At 45.2% G+C, this 22,157-nt stretch overlaps 1 protein-coding gene across 7 annotated transcripts in view; it reads right to left on the reverse strand.

The window, feature by feature from the left end:
- GRAMD1B (GRAM domain containing 1B) overlaps positions 1 to 22,157 on the reverse strand; it is a 214,431-nt gene that overhangs the window by 100,797 nt on the left and 91,477 nt on the right. The window contains exon 1 of one of the 7 annotated variants that reach the window (XM_079954679.1): positions 2,525 to 2,544. The exons of the other annotated variants lie outside the window; for them this stretch is intronic. The gene's annotated coding sequence lies outside the window, so the exon portion shown is untranslated. Of the gene's footprint in view, positions 1 to 2,524; positions 2,545 to 22,157 lie in introns of those variants that run through there. 7 annotated transcript variants of the gene reach the window in all.

Here is a 22,157-nt window from a genome sequence, read left to right on the forward strand (position 1 = left end):
TCCGCTTTCTACATCTTTCCATTAGGAGAACTGTCTGTTTATTCCTACTCTCTGTTTCCTGTTTCTTAACCAGTTACTTATCCAGAATATAACCTCATTCCTAAAATAAAAGCCACAGGGAAGACACATTCAGTGAATCGTTCTCATTTATAGAAACCGCACCAAATTCTATTGAAGTTCTCATGGGGTGTCGTTAACTTACCTTTATTCAGAGTAGGCTCACTGAAATGAACAGGCCTAAGTTAGCTGTGGCTATTTAAGTAGGTCTACTCTGAGTAAAGGTTACTTGACTACAACTCAGCAATTCATTACAAGTTTTTTCCCTAAAGTTAATTTCATTATTCACACTATTAACAAATCTCTTGTTATATTTAGGTATCACACCTGTTGAAGATTAAAGTATCTTTGTTTTCTAATAATAATTATAAAAGGCAGGTGCTTTTAAAACACTCTGCAGTTACATGACAATATTTGATCAGTCAATTGACCAAAATCTTTTATGCTGGTTGAACACTAATTTCTCACAAGTGCTGACCAGTTACTTATCCACAGTATAACCTCTCCCCTTATTCCACAACTATGAAGCTTACTCGGGAGTTTTGGGTGAGGAACATTTCAAAGGCTTCTTGAAAATGTAAGTTCTAAAAGGTTAGTGAGGCAGGATTTAGCCTTTACCAAGACTTCTTCTGCTATCTGCTTGGTAACTGTATCTGTAATAATGTTTTCTATCAGTTTGCCCCCTCCCCCCAAAAGCCGGCCTGTAATCTCCTGACAACAGTCCAATATGCCCATTTGGAAATGGAGGTCCGCAGAATGACTTCATGGATTGTTACTTAAAAGGGACCCCTCTGTGCCTGAAACAACCCCCAGGATGCATGTCCATAATATCCACAATTGCCTCCAATAACAAGCCACAAGGAGTGAGCAGAAAGGGCCATTCCATCTCAAGTACAGAAGTGTCCAAATGCCACATTCCAAAGAAGGTACAAAAGTTAAGAATATTGTCAAGGGGAAATAAACTAGGAAAGGGATAACTATACTTAGGAGTATGAAAATGACACCTTTAGAAACATCTGGTTTACCAGTGCTTCAAAAATGAAGAGCATGACATTTGGAAGAAGAGAGCAAAGTGAGGTTGGAAGTATATTGAATAACTGAATCTGAAACCTTTGAAACTACCTGGAAAAAAGGCTTGGTTTAGATACTTTCCTACACATACCAACAGCTAGTGGGCAACTAAGAATTATGGGCACCTCTTTTTTCTCTCCGTCCCTAGGATTCTTGCTATACAGAACTGCATTTCAATAAGGTTCCCAGCTACTGAGCTGGTCCTGCATCTTAAACCATATAGAATTGAAACAATGCTCCTGTGGTATTTGGTTGGCTGATGGGAAAACCATCACCAATTAGCTTTCTATGTGCCCGAGGCCACTTAAAGGCACAGGATCAGTGGCACTAAAGCAAGCTGGCAACTGCTGCATATAAACACCAATTGCTCTTGACTTATGATTCTATGTCCTGAAGTGCTGGAGAGACATGCATCTGCACTGTGCAGATCAGAACAATCCAGCCTCATCTAGACTGAAAAGATTCTGCGAGGGTGATGCTGTCATGGAGGACACAGGCCTCATCATGGAGGACACAGGGGAGGAAGGGAAAGGAGAATGTTAGCCGCTTTGAGACTCCTGAAGGGGAGTGAAAGGCGGGATATCAAATCCAAACTCCTCCTCCTCCTCCTCTTCTTCTTCTTCTTCTTCATCATCATCATCATCAAAACGAGAGAGCAATATTGGGTCAGATGCCTCTAAGTCCTCTCTCCGTAATCACTACTACCATCCAGGTAGCTGTTTTCCCTTGGTCTCAACTTTGCCCATACCAGTTCCCACGGCTGCCCTTCCATGGCCTGCAGGTTAACATGCCGGTGGGGCAGTTCTCCCTCTTCCAGTACACCATCTAACTTCAGGGAAGGCAAGGCACGCTTAGGAATTCTTCCCTGAGCAATTTCAAATTTGCACATTCATTTCCTCGGAATTCTACTTCAAGCACACCCTCTAGTGTTCTGCTGCTAGACGACAGCCAAGCTTGCCAAAGACCCAAGAAGTCCTAGTGAAAGCCCTGCTTATTTTGATGCAGGGAAGCAATTGCGGGAGCATTAGGAGAGGTTGGGAGAGTCAGCAAAGGGAACTTCCTTCTCCTGGGTCACCTCCTCATCAGTGTGATATGGAGACGAGAGAGAAGCATCCAAGACCCTTAGCGCATTATGCATAAACTAGGCACAGGAAGGGGAAATGGGGGCAGTGATGGAGAAAGTCCATTCCTCTGAAATGGAGAGAAGAGCGACTCTCTCAGATCTTGACTGTATAATGCCACAAACTCTGAACCAAACATAGATATATTTTTTCCCCTCCCTGGGGGTTGGAAGAGGAGGATGTAAAGTAAGTGAAGATTAATGCAAGAAATAAAATAAGAATTTGCCAAGCGAAGCAACTTACGCACAGGGAGGCCGGCAGCATTTCCATCCTACCTTTGCTGTCGCCATATCAGACGCCTCCATATTTTCTGCTTGGCCTATCAGTCAACAAGATCATTCAGAAGGAGGTGGGGGGCAGGGGAGGAAAGAAGGGAAAATAAAACATGAGGACGTGGTAGAGGAGACGACACACAGTTCTATAGGGGGGTGGGGGAATGGAGAAGGGAGTGGTGAGGCAAGAAAGCGTCTCTCCCCTGATCTCTGAGGCAACTCCCAGCGAGGGGAATGGAGGACACGCCAATGCCATAATAAATCATAGAATTGTAGAGCTGGGGGGGGGGAGACCCCAAAGGGTCATCTAATCCAACCGCCCACAATGCAGGAATCATACAGGGGACACATAAGCTCCTGTGGTAAGCTGTCGACAGAGATGGCCAGCTGGAGTCAGAGAAGCTGTCTGAGCAATTTCTCAGCACTTCCCTTGTAAGAAGAAAAGGTTTGGCCTGTTGTCAGAAGAACAGAGGTACCCTCCTTTTCCCTCCACATGCCCTGTCCCCTCTGAGGAGTGGGCATATGACCCGCTTTTGCCTTTCATTGCAAAGGGAAGGAAGATAAAGGCCAAGCGTTCCTCAGCTATGAACTTCTGAAAAGCGGGGAGGGATGTGGAGAAGAGAGCAGGATAGGAGAGTAACCAGGAGGCATGTGAAAGGGATATTCTGGGGAGAGGCAAGTAGCAAGGGATGGGGGACAAAAGGGAGGAGTGCCAGGAAAGCCAGGAAGGTGCAAAGGACTCGGCTGTGGGTGCATGTTCAGAGATGCTCTTAACAAAAGGATCCAGCGCAAGGAGGAAGGAGGTGAGGTTTTGATCATACCACACTCTCAGGGGGAGGAAATAAAATAAAATACACTCACCTCACCACCACCCACCTCCCTTAAGAAAAAAAAAAGCCCACTTGGAAAAAGACTGGTCCTTCCCTGGGAGTCTCGCCTCACCCAGTTTGCCCTGGCCTTGAAAACATCAAGGCATCATTCTAAGGGGAAAGTGTGCCAATTCAGAGTATTGAGAGGCTTCTGCATCTGCAGTGGAGGCCCTGCCTTTCGCAGTCCATCAGGCCTGACGATTGGACGAGCAAAGATGACTTCACACAGCCTCATTCATCATTCGAGGATTCCTGCCCAGCAGGGACAGAGCTCCTCTCCCGTTCATGGGAACTGTGATTCTCCTTCCTGCCCTACTTTACTACAGCAAATCAATGTGGGTTTCTCTGATACCCGCCAGCTGCGGGAATGGATGAGTTTGACTGACTGGAAGGGTAAGCACAGACCCAAAGAATGGACAGCGCCTAGAGGGGGAGATGGCAGAGGAGGGGTCTGATCACTGAAGGAGCCACTGCTGGAAGATGTTGATGTACTCTCTCTCTCTCTCTCTCTCTCTCACACACACACACACACACACACACACACACACACTGCATAGGTAAAGGTTCTAGCATCTCTGTCTCTCCCTCCCTTAAATCCCTCTTCCAGGAAACCTCATTAGTCTCCCTCACCAATGACAATAAAAGCTGCACACCTGTAACCAAATTGGTTTCTCTCTTCACCTCCCTCTTAGTGTCTCACATTGTCTAGATTGTAAGCGCTTTCGGGCAGCGACCTGACTTTTCGCTATAGTACCAGTACATTGGTGGTGTAATCATCAGCAGGCAGATACCCCAAATCCTATGCTCACAAAAGGTGCTTTTAACTAGATGAAGTACCACCTCCAATCTGCTTTATTATTGCCTTTATTTCCCATCTTTGTCTGCGGCACTCAAGATGGCAAACATGGTTCTCTCCCCCTCCTCAATGAATCTCCACAACAACCACCGCCTTGTCACTGGCCCAAGGTCACCCAATGAGCTACCTTAGTAAGTAGGGATCCTAGTCCCAACACTCTAACCACTACACCATGCTGTCTCTTTCTATGTGCAGTTGCAAAGACCACTGCCCTACACCATGCAGTATGAGTCCTGCCTATTCAGTCACAGCAGAAGTCTGCAAAAATATTTAAGAGTGCACTTAGACTTGTGTTAGTTTTCCTGACAATGATGCTAGTGCCTCTGTCCAATTTTCTAATGTTCCTCTCATGCTGCAAGACCCGTTGCATTATGGCACTGTGGCTTTCTGACATCAACATGTGATGCTAAATTTCAGTGAGCGTGGTATAGCACAACAACCCACATCAATGGAGGTTGCTACCACGTTTTTCGCGCATGCCTGCTTCTGCCCCCCCCCCAAAAAAAGTTCTCTCATGGAAATTGCAGGAAAGAACTATATGCCAGTGTACCACCCCAAATTTTATACATATACTCCTGTGATTTTCCAGGTTGATGGTGCTGCAATCACATTATTTCTGGAACCAATTAACACAAAAAATGAGTGCTAAACTTCCATTAGATTTCCAGGAGCTGTTTTTTGCATTGTGTGAAAGCTCAAGTATAATGCAGAAATCAACAGTCAGTGAAACATCAGGGGAAACAGAAAGAACTGCTGTGTGAATGAAGCCTAATTATCTGTGGAATACAAGAACAGGCTAAGATGCTTTGCAACACAAAACAATTTGATAGCTAGCTAGAGAAAGAAAGAAAAGAAAAGAAAAGAACTGAGAGGCTTGAAATGGGAGGGAGATAACGAGAAGAAGAAAACAGCATTGATAAGGCAAAGAAAAAAGAGCCTTAAAAGGGACCAATATAGGTAAAAGACAGGAAGGCATGTTTCATAAATTGCTGGAACTGGAGGAATGCCTAGAGGATAAAAGTGCTGTTCTCTGAAATCAGTGTATTGCAGTCCTAGAATTTCTGTGGCTACAAGAACACACTTGCAACCACAGCATCTTTGAGCTGGGAGATGTCTGGTAAGAAAGGAGGATTCTGTGTGGTGCTGCAGCAGCTGAGAAATTACATGAGGCTTTCATCAGCAGTGCATGATGGGAGCTGTAGTTCCAGGCATCAGAATAGCAAACCAAGGACGGTATGCACTCCAGATGGATAATAGCTTTGCCTTCTTACTGGACTTCATTGCAAATAATCCTGAATATTATATTATTGACCATTTGACAGATCTGCATACATTCACATTTTGTGTTTCCCCCCATATTGTATTGGATTACCTTTTTTTGTGTTTTGGATATGGGCCATGTCTGCCTTCCCCTCATCTAGGTTTTGACAAACCTACTTACTCCTGTAGGCAAAAAGACTTCAATTTCCAACTCTTTTCCTTTAAAGCAGGCATAGGCAAACTGGGACTACAATGTTTGGGACTACAATTCCCATCATCCCTGACCAGTGGTCCTGTTAGCTAGAGATGATGGGAATTGTAGTCTGAAACATCTGGAGGGCCAGAGTTTGCCTATGCCTGCTTTAAAGGTCTCAAATATATGGCACACCAGTCAGGTAACCAGTCAAATACTGTCAAATACTGTCAGCTGACCACCCACACCTTGATTGTGGCCAAATAATTTACAAAGCCAAGAATGTCAACTGGTATTGTTGCCAGTTTAATCCTTTTTAAAACTACATCATGGTGCCATTTGACAGTAGCAAAGAAAGATTGCCTGCCCTGCAGTCAGGAGCAAACACACCAACATAGCAAAGATTCCCCCACGGACCAGCTGCTGCAAATGTAAAGGTAAAGGTAAAGGTACCCCTGCCCATACGGGCCAGTCTTGACAGACTCTGGGGTTGTGCGCCCATCTCACTTAAGAGGCCAGGGGCCAGCGCTGTCCGGAGACACTTCCGGGTCACGTGGCCAGCGTGACATCGCTGCTCTGGCAAGACAGAGCCGCACACGGAAACGCCGTTTACCTTCCCGCTGGTAAGCGGTCCCTATTTATCTACTTGCACCCGGAGGTGCTTTCGAACTGCTAGGTTGGCAGGCGCTGGGACCGAGCAGCGGGAGCGCACCCCGCCGCAGGGATTCGAACCGCCGACCTTTCGATCGGCAAGTCCTAGGCGCTGAGGCTTTAACCCACAGCGCCACCTGTAGACATCTTCAAAGAAGAACAGGATTTCAAGCAGTTATCAGTAACGAAGCTCACAACCTGGCACTGTCTATGACTCCAACTTGCTTGCTATGGGAAGCAAGGAATACCTTCCTCCCTGTGACCTCTGCAAAGCTGGTGTTGCTTGAACAATTGGCTTCTTGACTCCTAAGCACAGCTGCCATTCAAACTTTGTTTGTTAATTGTTGCCATTAACTACTTGTTTTGTTTTAAATTTATTTTTAGTTTTCTCAGTTGCAGCTGAAGGTTGACTTTGATGTCATAGAATAAAAGCCACGGGGAAGACATGCTCAGTGAATTGTTCTCATTTATAGAAACAATACCAAATTCTGTTGAAGTTTTGATGGGGTGTAGTCAACTTACCTTTATTCGGAGTAGGCTCATTGAAATGAATGGGCCTGTTAGCCGTGGCTATTAATTTAAGTGGGTCTGTTCTGAGTAAAGGTTACTTGACTACAACTCAGCAATTCATTACAAGTTTTTCCCCCTAAAGTTAATTTCATTATTCACACTATTAACAAATCTGTTGTTATATTTAGGTATCACACCTGTTGAAGATTAAAGTATCTTTGTTTTCTAATAATAATTATAAAAGGCTGGTACAGTACATTTTAAATACTCTGCAGTTATACATGACAATACTTGATCAGCCAATTGACCAAAACTGTGTGAACACTAATTTCCCATAAGTGCTGATCTGAGCAAGCAATACAAATTATGCCCCCTTCATCCTCCTAAGTGATGCCCCTGACTCACCCCTCACTGGAATGACCACTGTACTAGGTCAGCAAAAACATAAGGTAAATGCAAGGCATGCCTTCTCTCACCCACCTCCCTGTATGTACCAGTATGTGTAAAAATAGCCAGCCAGGTCAGGTCTAAAAGGCAACTCCTGGGAGAGCTAAAGAACCTATACCAGCATCCAGGACACACAAGCAAACCTAGATTCCACATATTTGGGTCACCCCTTTTCTTAGGGCATCCCAGCCTGGGCATCGCTTTCAGAGAAGATGGAGCATGCACTTTTAAAAACACAGAGATCTCTGATGACCCTTGATTCATCCAATGGAGCAATAAAAAGCAGACGATATAGTATATGGGGAGGGAGGGGTGATGCAGCAGCAAAGAGTTACAGCAGAAGGATTTAGACCAGAGGAGAGAAAGAGGAGGGTTGCAAGAACAGCAAGAAGTCCATAGAGGCTTACAGGGCAAAGTCATCAGCAAGCAGGGAGGGTACAGCCAGCAGTTGGAGAGAAATGGGAGGTGGCAGAGAAGGGAGGGAGCTTATTAGTAGTGTTTGGAAAGGCTGACCTTGTTATGGTGCATGGTGTGTTGGGGTTACACATGCTGCCATCTTATTACCCCCAGAACTCACAGAAACAAGACTTCCAAAGGGACCAGGAAGCGGGTGTAGCGAAAAAGAAGGAGGCAGCAGAAGTAGCGCACACAGCTTATGATGAAACTCAGGCAGGCAATGTCAGTTGCAGGAGTCTGTAAGAATATTGTCCAGGCTGCCTAAACGAAACAAAACAAAACAAAACAACCCCTGCAGAAACCTGACTCGCCTTTAGACGTACACAGCAATGGGAAGGAACCTCCCTTTTCTGAAGAAGGGGAGGGGGGAGAGGGAAGGAAAAAAGGCTGTCAAATCCACAACAAAGAGAAAATTGAGGATCAGCCTCTCCCTCCCTCCCTCTCTCTCTACACCACACTTCTGAGATGCCCAGAGAGGGCACCTCAGCTCCTATTACCGATGCAAAGTCACTGCTGTGCTGAATCATAAATTGCGGGTTGGTTTTCTTTCCTCAAAAAGCAAACAGAGCCACTTTGCGTTTGAAATAAGGCACTGGACTTCTGCCCTACACCATGAGACAAGTGAAAAAGCTCCAGGAGTAGATGTCTGTACGGGAAAGGAGACAGCCTTCTTCCCCTCCTCATTCATTTCCTTTCTCATGGGAGGACCAATTTTAAAGGCACAGCTGCCTCCCGATTTCTCCAGCAAACTTGCTGCTGCTGCTGCTGCTGCTGCTGCACACGCTACCAAAGGATAAGATGCAAATGGAAAAAACAGAAAGCCGATGAGATTAAGGAAGAATTCTGGACCAGGCCCAAAAGGATTTGGGAGTTAATAATAATCAGAATCAAATTCTCATGACCGAGATTAAACGACATTAAGAGTTTCTTCCAGCTGACTCCCCCTCCCCAATCCCCTAACCATGCATGCCGCTCTCATCTAAAGTGCTTTCCCCGCCCCTCTCATCACCTCCTTCCAGGCATCCAGGGAGCAAAGCTAAGGACCATCTTGACCATCAGGAAGGCTAATCCAGAAGGGTTTCCTTTAAAGCAGGAATGAGGATGCTGGGGAGATGAGATGAACGCTCTGATCAAAGTTTTAGAGAGGGTGGAAAGAACAGCCGGAAGGCTACTGGTCCATGGGGGGGGGTGTTATTCCGTGCCCCCGGCTTCGGCCATCAATTCCTGTGCCATTCCTGGGATTTTTCTTTTCCCCTCCAGCAAATAAGTGGGGGGATGAGACATGTCACAGACCAGCCAGGTGCCTCTTTTGCTGCTCACTCATCACCTCCTGCTTGCTGACTCATTCAGGAGATGGGCTTTTCTTCCACGCCAATCAGCCAATCAGCACAAAGTTGGCTATTTCCCCATCCCACTGCCCGGGACAGGACTAAGGGGGTAGCTCCTGTTTTCAAGAGATGTCCCTCCCAGACATTACTCAGCAAGGTATCTCGAAAGGAGGTTTAATACGTTTCATAGGGAGGAAAGCTGCACAGAGGAATTTGCTGCTTAAATAAAATGCAAAAAGTTTTGAAACCTTTTTATAAACTGCCCAATTCAATGTGCTAGAAAATAGCTACCTGGGAATACAGCTGTGATGGCTTAAAGCAACCTCATACATTGTCACCCGCCACCCATTCCCTACTTTTATTTACAAAAGCTTGTGTCAAAGGCTGGTGTTGAACAAAGCAGTTATTACTGTTTTTCAGAACACATATCACTTCATTAAGCCTAATATTAAAAGAAGAAAAAATGACTCATTCTAGTCTAGTCCTTCTAGTATGATATGGTCAAACAAGCAGCTGCAAATAGTATAATTGCAAGTGGCTTAGATATTAAGTCCATATTCAACCCATCAAAAACTGATAAAATACAAAATTTGGGGTCTAAAGTCACCATTACTATTATTACTATTATTATTCTTTTTTTAAAAAAATCCTTCCTCACCTCTTCCCAAAACTTGTTAACACATTTACCTCCCCCAATTTCAGTGTCTTCGTGCCCACTTTGTGTGTGGGTTTCTTGCCTATTGCAGCTGCAGCTGAGGAGAATTACTGTGTGGTCAACTGCATATGTGAACTCGCCCTATAATTCTATTTTATTTTTAGTTCTCCGTGCTACTCCCAGCATGCACTGGGGCATTGGAAGGGACATCTTCTCTCCATTATTACACCCTTTTCTGGCATCCACAACTGAATCATAGCAAACGGAGATAAACTCCCAGAAAAGGAGTGTGGTGGTCCTCTAACCATGTTTATTCTGCACATTTGCTTTTTGAACTGCTCGTTTCAATCTATGTTTTCATAAATCCTGTGTCTAGTTGTTCTTAAGGTTTGGTTTCAGTGGTATTTTCCTGTGTATCTCTTTTATTGTCTTATCTCCTTTTATTGTCTTAAACTGCTTGGAGGTTTTTGCTGATTCAGCAGTATATGAATAATGTTAAATAAAAATAAACAGATAAGAAGGCAGACATGGCGGTGAGCGGCAAAATGAGGACCACATTTATAACTGGAGAGGAGAGACAGCAAGTGTTCATTGGCTGGGATGCGCACCTGAATACCGTACATCACTCGTTCCTTTTGCAAAGGGCATATTCAGAATATATGTAAACTGCAGTTTTGCCTTCCTGACTGACCCTTTTTTCAGGGGTTCAGAGACTTTTCAAGGGACCCTAGCAGCTGATGATATGCCACATAAACACTGCCAATAAAATAAGCAGAAGCCCTTTCTCTTGCTCCCTCATCCACCCACTCCTTTAATGTCAGAAGGGGTGCAATTAATTAAGGCCACATTCACACCATCCATTCAAAGCACTATTATGCCATTTTAACCAATCATGGCTTTCCACAAAGAATTCTGGGAGCAGTAGTTTGTTAAGGGTACTGAGAGTTGTTAAGAGACCCCTGTTGCCCTCCCAGAGCTACAATCCTCAGAGTTCCCCATAGAGAGGGATTGGCTGTTAAATCACTTTGGGAACCGTAGGTGGGTGGTGGGGGTCTCCAAACTACAGCTCCCAGAATTCTTTGGGGGAACCCATGACTGCTTAAAGTGGTAGCAGAGTGCTTTTGATGTATGGTACGAATGTGGCCTAAATCCCATCGACTTTCACGACTTCTCTTCCCCATGGCAAGAGTGTGATCTTAACATTCCGAAACTTCACTAAGTTATTCAAGGAAGTGGCGGTTAGGTAAAATCAACAGGTGGACTGAAATGACACAACGGTCTGTTACATGCCTCTGAACAAGCAGGCAGAGGCTTGAATCTCTCCCCTTCTCAAAGGGCTCCCAAAAGGATTCATGACGTGTTCATCAAGGAAAGTTGAAAAACGGCAGTGCTAATCCCTTCCTCCAACAACATCCATAGGACCTTCTGGCATGCGCACTCATGGATGAAGACATACACTTATCTTCCACGCTCATTACATTCTGGCATTCAATGGGGAATAAGTTTCACTGGTACACCTTAAAAATGTGACAGCTATACTAGGGAGCCCATTAGGGGTCGTCCCCCCTCAAGGAAGAGCAATTCTCCCACTGTTTGCCTTTCAAAAAAAGCCTTCTCCTTTCACAACCTGCTTTATATCCTCTGTTGTGGTTGCCCTAACAAATGCTGTTAGTCACTTATCATTTGAGGGAGAACAGGGGATGGCAGTGGATTGCTCAAGGCCATGTAATGAGTTTAGAACAGATTTTGATACTTGACATTAGAAGGACATAGTTAAACTATGGAACTTGCTCCAGCAGGAAGCAGTGATGACCACCAAGCTAAATGGCTTTAAAAGAATATTAGACTAATTAAGGGAGGAGAGGGCTGTTGATGACAGCTCTGCCCCCACAGTTCGAGGCAGCAAGCTTCTGAACATTAGTTGCTGGAAAACTACAGGAGGTGCTTTTGTGCTCAGGTCCCACTCAGGTCCGACAGGCATCTGAGTTGCCACTGTGAAACCGGGTTGCTGCACTAGATGGGCCATTGATCTGATCCAGCAGACACGCTTTTAGTTTAACTTTTAGGTCCAGTTTTCCTTCCTGACTGAACTACATCAGCTCTCCTACAGTCAGAAGTGTCCTGCAAGGGAGGAGGAGCCTAAATAAGATAATTAACAAAGCAGGGGTGCTGAAGCTATGGTTCCCCAGATGTTGATTCAGCCCAACTCCCATCAGCCCCAGTCAGCATGGCAAATTGTTGATGAGCCAATGGGAATGGTCATCTAGCTACATCTGGAAGGCCACAAGTTAGCCACGTTACTACAGTAAGTTAGTACAATTATCCCCCTTATTGCAAGTGAAGGGAAAGCTGAGGGAAAATGGCTCTCCTAACTAAAGACACCTTGTGAATTTGTGGCAGAGGAAAATTTGGACCTGGGACTCTCTAGTATACATATCTAAACCATGGCAACCCAGGTCCACATCTGTAAATCAGGAATCACATGAGTCCATCCCACAATTTCACTATGGTAATGATGATGATAATGTTGAATAACAATGATATTCTGTGCCAACGGTGTTGTGCAAATATTTAACTAATTCAGGAACTCTACTTAGGAAGACAAATCTGCAGGTAACAGCAGCAAAGGCCCAGTCTGTGCCTGTTCTTTCATGAGATGTTTAATCACATTCCACTTAATCACATTCCCACTTATCAGACCCGGAGATGGGAACAGTATTAATTTCATTTATATAGCCTACACCACCCCCATGAAAAGAAAATGATGCTTAGGGCACATCACAATAAAATAATACAAGAAAACAAAAAATAATATGGAGCAAATTTAAAAACAGAGAAAGAGAAACTGTAGAGAAGGTAGGAAATGACAGTAAGGGGAAATAGGTCCTTTATAAGCATTTGGAGAAGAGAAAGATAGTTTGGAGCACTTCTGAACTCTGAAAGGAGAGGAAAACAGATCTTTTAGTCTGGAGATCTGAACAGAGAGACTTCTAAATTGAGGGAATAAAACACAGAAAGCTACGGTATGTTTTCATGCAGCACGTAGAAAAGCTAAGAGGAGACATGACAGCAGTGTGGAGATTCTGCATCGCATAGGGTAAACGGACAAGGAAATGTTTTTCTCCCTCTCTTATAACACTAAGGATCACCATAGCCACTTGTAGGGAGATTCAGGACAGAAAAAAGAAAGGACTTATTCATGCAGTGCATAGTTAAACCACAGGAAGCAGTGATGGCCACCAACTTGGACGGCTTTAAATGCAAATTAGACAAATTCATTCAAGGCTATCAATGGTTACTAACCACAATCTGCTTCCGTGGTTGGAGTCAGCAATACCAGTTGCTGGAATAAAAGGAGAGGGCTCTAATGTTTGGGTTCTGCTTGTGGTTTCTCCAGTGACATCTGGTTGGCCATTTGAGAACAGGATGCTGGACTAGATAGACCACCAGCCTGATCCAGTAGGCTCTTCTCATACTGCCCTTATGCTTCTATCTTCTGTCACCAGGTCTGGTGTAAGGGTAGGAGGGAAGAAGAAGAAGAAGAAGAAGAAGAAGAAGAAGAAGAAGAAGAAGAAGAAAGGCAAGCAGGGATATGGGATAATTTGAGATGAGATAATACAGAGGTGACATGGCCTAATTTTGTGGAAGGCCAAAGTTCCAGAGATAGCTGCAGCCTTTCTTCTTCATGATGCTAGGACAATAGTCCTTTTCTCTTGGGTTGGAGAGATTTTCAAGGGCTATCAGGTGGCTATTAAAGATGGGTTGCCAGGTGTAGAATGCTCTGAGCTAGGAAGAGAAAGGGAGGCATTCATCTTTTTCTGACCTCTTGTCAGAAACCCTGCATTCCTCTACGATGTCTGCAACAGGCTTCTGAGGCTTCCTACTATAATTAACATCCCACCTCTGCTGCCTTGGAGGAGGAACAATGCTGGCGTCAGAAGAACAAGGAGCAGATGATCTCACAACTGTACCAGGTTTGCTGAGGGCAGCAAAACAAGGACTTTGGGAAAAGTTGCTCCTCGGGAGGTGGACACAACATGGGCTTCAGGCTTTGCTCACACGATTCTGATCCCTACAGCCAATAACCTAAAGAACTCAAACCTATGACCCCCCCCCCCCCCAGTCCTAACACTAGCATTGAACTCTTTCTTGGCCTCAAGTTGAATACTGTCTGCAGTCCACACAAGCAAAACCTGATTTATTGACCTGAAAGAGTCCAAGTAAGTGACAGTGGCCCTGTGACTCCTTCACTCAAGTGTTAGAAAGTGCCCACATTCACTCTGCCCCTTTAAAGCTCTATGATACCCCTTTAAACCATCAGGGCTTCCTCCAAAGAATCCTGGGAGCTGTTGCTTGTTCAGCATGCTGAGAGTTGTTTGGAGACTTCTGTTTCCCTCGCAGAGCTATAATTTCTAGAGTTCCCTGGGAAGAGGGACTGACCATTAAACCACCCTGAGAAGTGTAGCTATGGGAGGGAAAGAGAAAGGCCTCCTAACAACTCTCAGCACCCTTAACAAACTACATCTCCCAGAATCCTTTGGGAAAAGCTATGATGGTTTAAACCGGCACCATAGTGCTTTAAATGGATGGTGTGAATGTGGCCTTCATGAGCAGGAAGAATGCTGCCACATCACTGAGCCACAAAGGAGGGAAGACATAAGGATCACCACAGAACAAGATATGGAGCTACTAAGGTGAATTCTAACATTTTCAGATATGAGAAGAAAAATAATCTGCAGCCCACATTCCACTTCTGAGTGACTCAACATCCGCTGTACTTGTCTTTTAGATATGTCAGTGCTGGATAATGTCCCCATTTGCAGAAAGAATTGCATTATCAATCCAAAGAGTTAGGAAAGAGGTTTTCAACTTTTTTAAAGTCCACAGCTCCACATCCTTTCTGTGGCGCCCCTGTGGGGCTCAGGAGCCCAGTGATGCCACTCCTTGCCTGCAGAGCTGGCAGCCTCTCACCCATTTTTTAACACCCTCCCTTGTGGAGTGTTCCCTCAGCCTCCTCCCCTCTCCCCTTCTCCTTGGGAGTCTTCTGGGCAGCCGCTGCTGCCACCCTGGTCTCTGAGCTGCACCCCCTGCCCAAAATAGAGGTGCCTCCTCACACTGCCCCACAGGGGCCAGGGAAGAATCCCCTGGCCAGCCCCAGAGGCACCATTCGTTTGGGGAGCTTGTAGTCAGGGCTGCTGCAACAAACAGCTGTGCAAGACTCTGGGAGGCAGAGATGCAAGAGGGCATCAGAAGAGGGAGGGAAGGAAAGAGGGACAGAGGCCAGTGTTGCCCGTGGCACCCCTATCATCCAAGGCACCCAGGGTGCCACGACACACTGGTTGAAAACCTCTGAGTTAAGACACTGAATGCATGTCTGAATACAGAAGAGCAGGGAGCTCTTTCAAGCAATGAAAGACAGGATCATTTCATATGTTACTTTTTTCCACAAGCTCTTCCGCTGAGCGGCAGCTCCATTATTTACTTTTGCCCTCTCTAAACAGTTTTTCAGGGAATGCTCTTTGCTTTCTTGGCAAGAACAGGAATCCATTTGGTTTTTAATACTTTTGAAATATTATGATTTTGCTTTGAATTCTAATCATTTGTATCACTTGCCTTTGTATTATTTTATATTTGCATTTATTTGTTTTGAGTCACCTTGAGCATCTTGTGGGGGGTGGTGGTCTGAAAGGCAGCATATAAACAAAATCAAACAAGATATATATGGAGGAGATACCCGAGTAGGAAAACCTTATCCAACAATATCTACAAAATGAAGCACAAGTGCTTATCTCCCTGCAGGTAAACAAAAACTGGGGAGTGAAGGCATACTTAGATCCTGCACTATTTGTAAAGTGTCCACCGACTTAAAATAGACTGGATGAAAAGCAAGTGAACTGTGCCACTGAGTGGTTCATGTAAATCACGGGGGACTATTAAGCTGATACTACAAATATTCTTTCTTTAAAAAGAGAGAGTAAAAATTCCTTTTAAGCCACCCACCTTCAAGATCAGCATTTTCTCCCTTTTTGTGACATACACTGATCAACTCCCCATCACCTTTCATTCACTTCTAGCACCTTACACTTTTCCTATCCCACAAATCCAGTTTTCCTCATCCTCCATTCTGTTTCTCCACTTTTCTGTGCATATATTTCTCCCTATTAACTACCCACAAATCTCAATTTCTGGCTTGGTGGAGCAAAGTTACTTGGGGGAGATGCATGCATGTGAAACCAAGCACGTTTTCAGCGGCATCTACGTGATAATCACACCATCTATTTGCAAATCTGGAATCAATAAAGCTGCGGCTAATTTTAAATCCCAGGACGTTGTCTTGTCCAGTTTGCACGCCTTCATACAATAAGCCTTCCTCCCTGGGACGCAGTCACTGTGAGTGGGTCTGCAAGCACTTACGCTCCACAACAACATATTGGTTTTTCATCTCCTTCCTGCTTCTGGTCTACCTGGAAAACCTGCCATGGGTCCTTGCTTTATTGTCTTTATTGGTGCCCTTGCTATCATGTAAGAGAAGGTACTTATTTCTATTTTGCATATAGTACGGGCCCTGAGAAAGATCACACAAATATGCTTGAACTGGGGCAACAATCTAGACTGCTGAGTTCCAGCCTAGCATTTTCCATTTAAGAGGAATTATCACCTTATACTAATAGAAAACTCATTCCTTCTCTGACGGCTGATCGTTATGAAGCCAAATGGCACCAGTCACATGCAGAAGAGGGAGTATCAACAGGGTTTTGAGGCCCCAAATTTTGCAAAAGTGGAAAAAACAAATCTTAATGGGTGTGGGAAATGAAGGAAGCAACCCCCCCCCCCAAAAAAATGACCCAACAAGGACCGATAAAGCTTGGTGGTATATTCCACACTACAATGTTTTGTTGCAGCTGGGTTCCACTGGTTGCTCCTTCATTTTGACCCCCTGGGACATTGAACCCAGATGCACAATTTATGGAATTGACTGCCACAGAATGGTGCTGAGGACTACTAGCTTAGATGACTTTTTCAAAAGTGCTAATTTTGTGGCTGATCAACAGCTATTTGCTACATGGAGCCTCCACGCTAAAAAGCAGGGCACCTCCGAATACCAGATGTTGGCGAGATGCAACAGGAAAGGCTCTTGTTTTGTGTCCTACACTGCAGGGGGGTTGGACGAGATGACCCTCAAGGTTCCCTTCCATATGATCCTATGATTAGATGGGCTTCCTAGAGGCAACTGGTAGAGAAGGACCCTCAGTCTGATCCAGCAGGGCTCTTTTCAGTTGCTCACACTCACACAGCCACACACTGCCCATGCAGGCATGCAGGTGAACAAAGGTACACACACATTTAAACACAACCCCATCTCTTACCCCCACCCCCACCCTCCACCCCCAGGATACTTACATGACTCTGAGGAAGGAGAACTTTTTCCTCAGGAAAGTTATACGGAAATGGCAGGCCTGCCTCACAGCTATACTGGAGGCGACCTCCTTGGGATGCAGGTTCTGGACCATGGCTGTGCTTTGCGGTGCAACAGCCAACTCAGGTGCCTGCAGCCCATACAAAAACCGGAGCCAACAGCCCAGCAAAGCTTCTAGTCCCGATGGAGGAGTGGGTCCAGAGTCCAGCCCAAAGAGGCTGGTCCAAAAAAGCAGTGCATGGATTCAAAGCTTGGAGCGAGCATGTGTTTGTCTGTTCTCTCTGCTGTGCCGCGTTTCTAACAAGTCAACTCGGACCGCAACATCATTTTGGGCTCCTTGCATCGAGGACGAGCAGGAGAAGGAAGATGTCACTGGACTTTGCAAGCTCAACCACTTCCCAAAATAACCTCCACTTTGCTGTCATGCCTGAAACGCCATTTCAACTGCCAGTGGCTGAAAACCTTGCTTGGATATTCACATTCAGCCTCTCATTGCTTCCGTTCCTCCTCTGATCCCTGCTGGAGTGCCTTTGATTCGGTCCTCACCAGCTTCCTGGCTCCGTGCGGCTATCTAGATGTGGGCAGGTCCTCTCTGTTCCAATTCTCAAGAAACAAAAACAGCCTCGCCTGCACAGCTCCACCTGTAATTGATGTCAGATGTGCTGCAGGGAGGGGCAAAGTTTTCGCTTCTCAAATCCCAGCACAGCACCTGAGAAAATTGATTCCCCCGAGGGGCACAAACTTTTCCCTCTTGCTACCATCAGCAAACAAAAGTAGCAGTGCAAGCACCTGAGCAGCACGCGCAGGTGTCTTTGAAAGCACCAAGGCCCTGCCAAGAATGTGGATGCACGTGCAAACATGCATGATAACAGCCCAGGTAAGAAAGGTCCAGGAGCATCTCAGGGATGACCGTCCACTCTTTACAGGTAGGGAGCCGTGTTGGTCTGCCATAGGTGAAACAATTTTTTTAAAGATTCCTTCCAGTAGCACCTTAGAGACCAACTAGGTTTGTTATTGGTATGAGCTTTCGTGTGCATGCACACTTCTTCAGATACTCTTTGGTACCACATTGATTCCCAGAACTGAGCAGATTTCATTTTAAGCGCACCTGGACTCTTAATCTTTTAAGTGGGGGCATAGTGCAAAATTCAGAAGTCCAGGGTCATAGAATCATGGAAATGTTTATAGTTGGGAGGTCCCACCCCACAAGGGCCATCTAGTCCAACCCCCTCCCCAGCAATGCAGGTATCACAACTGCAGAATCCCTGTCGGATGCCCCCAACTCCTGTTTAAATACTTCCAATGAAAGACTAGCTTCCTAGGTAGACCATTCCGCTGTTGAACAGCTCTTTCCACCAGAAAGTTCTTCCTGATATTAATCAGAATCTCCTTTCTCGTAATTTGAATCCGCTAGTTTGGGTCCTAGGATTGAGGTCTCTTTGTGATAGTAGCACAGCCATGCTTCTTCTCAGATTATACAACCTTCTAAAGGTAAAGGTAAAGGTACCCCTGCCCGTATGGGCCAGTCTTGACAGACTCTGGGGTTGTGCGCCCATCTCACTTAAGAGGCCAAGGGCCAGCGCTGTCCGGAGACACTTCCGGGTCACGTGGCCAGCGTGACATCGCTGCTCTGGCGAGCCAGAGCCGCACACGGAAACGCCGTTTACCTTCCCACTGGTAAGCGGTCCCTATTTATCTACTCGCACCCGGAGGTGCTTTCGAACTGCTAGGTTGGCAGGCGCTGGGACCGAGCAGCGGGAGCGCACCCCGCCGCAGGGATTCGAACCGCCGACCTTTCGATCGGCAAGCCCTAGGCGCTGAGGCTTTAACCCACAGCGCCACCTGCGTCCCTATACAACCTTCTAAGATTATACAATAATCTGGTAATTTTACAAATATACGATAAAATAATTAGGGATGCGTTGCAAAAATCAGTGCAGATTCTCATGGGTTGCCTTTCATCTAGATCTACTATTTTCTCAGCATATACCTGCGCAAATGATTTGGAGTGCCTTTTTAACTTGGCGTCGTATATTGCTGTTTTTGTTTGTTATTGTGGTATATATTTTTTGTGTTTTTATATTGCAAACCACCCTGTGATCTTTGGATGAAAGGCGGTATAGAAATTCAATAAACAAAGAACCAAACCAATACTTATTTCGGAGTAACTTCAGTTTTGTTTTCCGTGGAGTTTCACTGTACATAACTAACAGAGCTCACACAGAATTCTCTTGAAATGATAGGACCTTGTATTTCCAGTGTTCCTAAATGCTTAGCTTTTAAGAACCTATAGTTCATAACCTACAGAGCCTACAGTGACTTTAAAAACAACAACTCCCTTTTGTGTTGATTGGTGGGATCCATGATGCCAGAGACAGGGACCCCGCAGCAACCCTGCTGTGAAATAGTAACAGGTCTTCAGCCCCAGACCACTACACCATTGCTTTTAAGAAATTTACAGAAAACAGTAGGGTAAAGGTAAAGGGACCCCTGACCATTAGGTCCAGTTGTGACTGACTCTGGGGTTGCGGCACTCATCTCTCTTTACTGGCCGAGGGAGCCGGCGTACAGCTTCCGGGTCATGTGGCCAGCATGACTAAGCCACTTCTGGCGAACCAGAGCAGTGCACGGAAATGCCGTTTACCTTCCTGCCGGAGCGGTACCTATTTATCTACTTGCACTTTGACGTGCTTTCAAACTGCTAGGTTGGCAGGAGCATGGACTGAGCAATGGGAGCTCAACCCGTCGCGGGGATTCGAACCGCCGACCTTCTGATCAACAAGTCCTAGGTTCTGTGGTTTAACCCACAGCGCCACCCGCATCCCTACAGAAAACTGTAAAGAACCTCAAAGACACAAGAGGTACAAAATGTCACAGCTGTGCATCTAAGACTTTGTGACATGCTCTTGCTTAGAACCAGGAATTGTATCAAACACACAAACTCAATCCAAGACAGCCCGCCACATCAGAGATTTTTTTCTCCCTTTAAATTGCCCTTGATTCTGAAAACCGCTTAGCACTCACCAAGTTCCTTTTCTTTCCAAAAGCATCAACGTGGCTTCCCAGGAAGACAATATAGAAGACAACAACCATGCCACAATGTCAGCCTTGGTGCCCTGAAGCTTTCCTCCGCCATTCTCTGAAACCCCTTTTCCTTAGGCAGGCCACCACCATTCTGACATTTTTACATATTGGGGTCAGGGAAAATAGTGACAATGTCGTACTTCTTAATGAAAAAGTGCACTTGTTCTGGTTCTCCTCCCACCTCAAACATCAGCACTTTCCATAACATCTGAAAAATGGTGGCCATTTTCCAAGATGGTGACCAAACTGTTGGGTATAAAATTTTGCAATCTGTGTTTTGTTTTCTTAATCCAATTCACTTTGTTTTTTAGGAAATAGCTGGTTGCCACTCACTCCCCTCCAAACACTTTCAGCTCTCATGTTTCCTTGAAAACTGATTAGTTTATTAAGTTTTTCAACCCTAGAGTCCAAGAACAGAATGAAAGCAACTGATATTATTACTCTAACGCTCTGATGCTAAGGGGGGCTGGTTCTGATCAATACCTGAAAGGTATTGCCACATGGGAATCTCACAGGCATTACTCCAAACTCCTTCAGGAAGGTCAGGCTATAAATGGAGCTAATGATTTTAGAATTGTGAAAGTGAGCTAGATCTTATATATATATATATATATATATATATATATATATATATGCACACATAATAGATGCCACCCCAAAAGGGACTTGCCATAGCTTTAGCTCCCTCATTCTGTTCCTATCCTTCTTAGCCATGACTCATCTCTCTGGGCAACCTGGCTTGCTCTCTCCCACTCTTTCTACACGACGAGGCTGGAGGCAAGCAAGATGTCCCTCTGACAAATTGGGTATGGTAGAAGGGAGTTGCTACCATACCTAGAAGTGAATGGCAATTGTCTGTTTTTGCATAAGGACATAGTAATTTCAGAAAAGCCTGCTTGATCAGGCTAGTCACCCATCTAGTCCAGCATCCTATATTTACAGTAGCCACCCAGATGCCTATGAGAAACCTCCAAGTGGGACCTGAGCACAAGAGCACTCTCTTCTCCTGGTACTCAGGAACATCAGCGCCTCCAAACATGAAGGCAGATCCTAGCCATTGGGGCTAGTAGTCATTGATAGCCTTAATTTGTCCAATCCCCTTTTAAAGCCATCCAAGTTAGTGGTCATTGCTGACTCCTGTGGGAACAAGTTCCATAGTTTTTGGGATCACAGTGCCTTTCCTCTCAACTGGCAATTGTCCCTTTCTCAGGCCTTTCTCCTGATCCTGCCTTACAGGACTTCCTTGTTGGGACATACCACTGCTTGTTTGAGACAGTGGGAAGCAGCATGTTGGCTTGCAGTTCCTCTTACTTCCATCAAAATGGATTGGGCAGCTTTCTGCAGGAGGGTAGGTTGAGGCACGGAGGACCTTGTGTGGAGTTAGCTCTGGAATTTCAAGTGCAGAAGGCACTTCTCCTTTGCCGTGTTCTTTTTTATTACCTCCAGGATCAACATTACTATGGAGGCATGAATGACTGCAGAGAAACATATGGAGGAAAATGTTAAGCTGTACTAAGCTACCAAAAGGTAATTCTCATCCATGCCCTCTCCTGGGATATTAATTGGCCCTCAGGGGGATAAATTATTATGTTTAGAACATGACAAGGCCTCTCCAGCTTTTGCTTCCATCATCTTAGCTGCATCTACAAGTGAGGCATTAATAGAAATGTTCTGCATCTGAAGGAAACAAGGGAACGAAGACCCCATGTTAAGAAAACAAGGTGGGAACACACGCTCTTCCGTTGATTAAAAAAGAAAATGAGGCATCACCACCACTGATTTTCGCCAGCAGGTGACTGTGGGATGAATATTATCTACCCACATGTTCTGAAGCTGTTAGCCAGGTTTTTCATTCAAATGACACAATAGAGAATGCAACCTTCAGACAGAGCTGGATATAACCTAGTGGT

The sequence above is a fragment of the Podarcis cretensis genome, assembly GCF_951804945.1.
Source record: "Podarcis cretensis genome assembly, chromosome: 15".
NCBI lineage: Eukaryota > Metazoa > Chordata > Lepidosauria > Squamata > Lacertidae > Podarcis > Podarcis cretensis.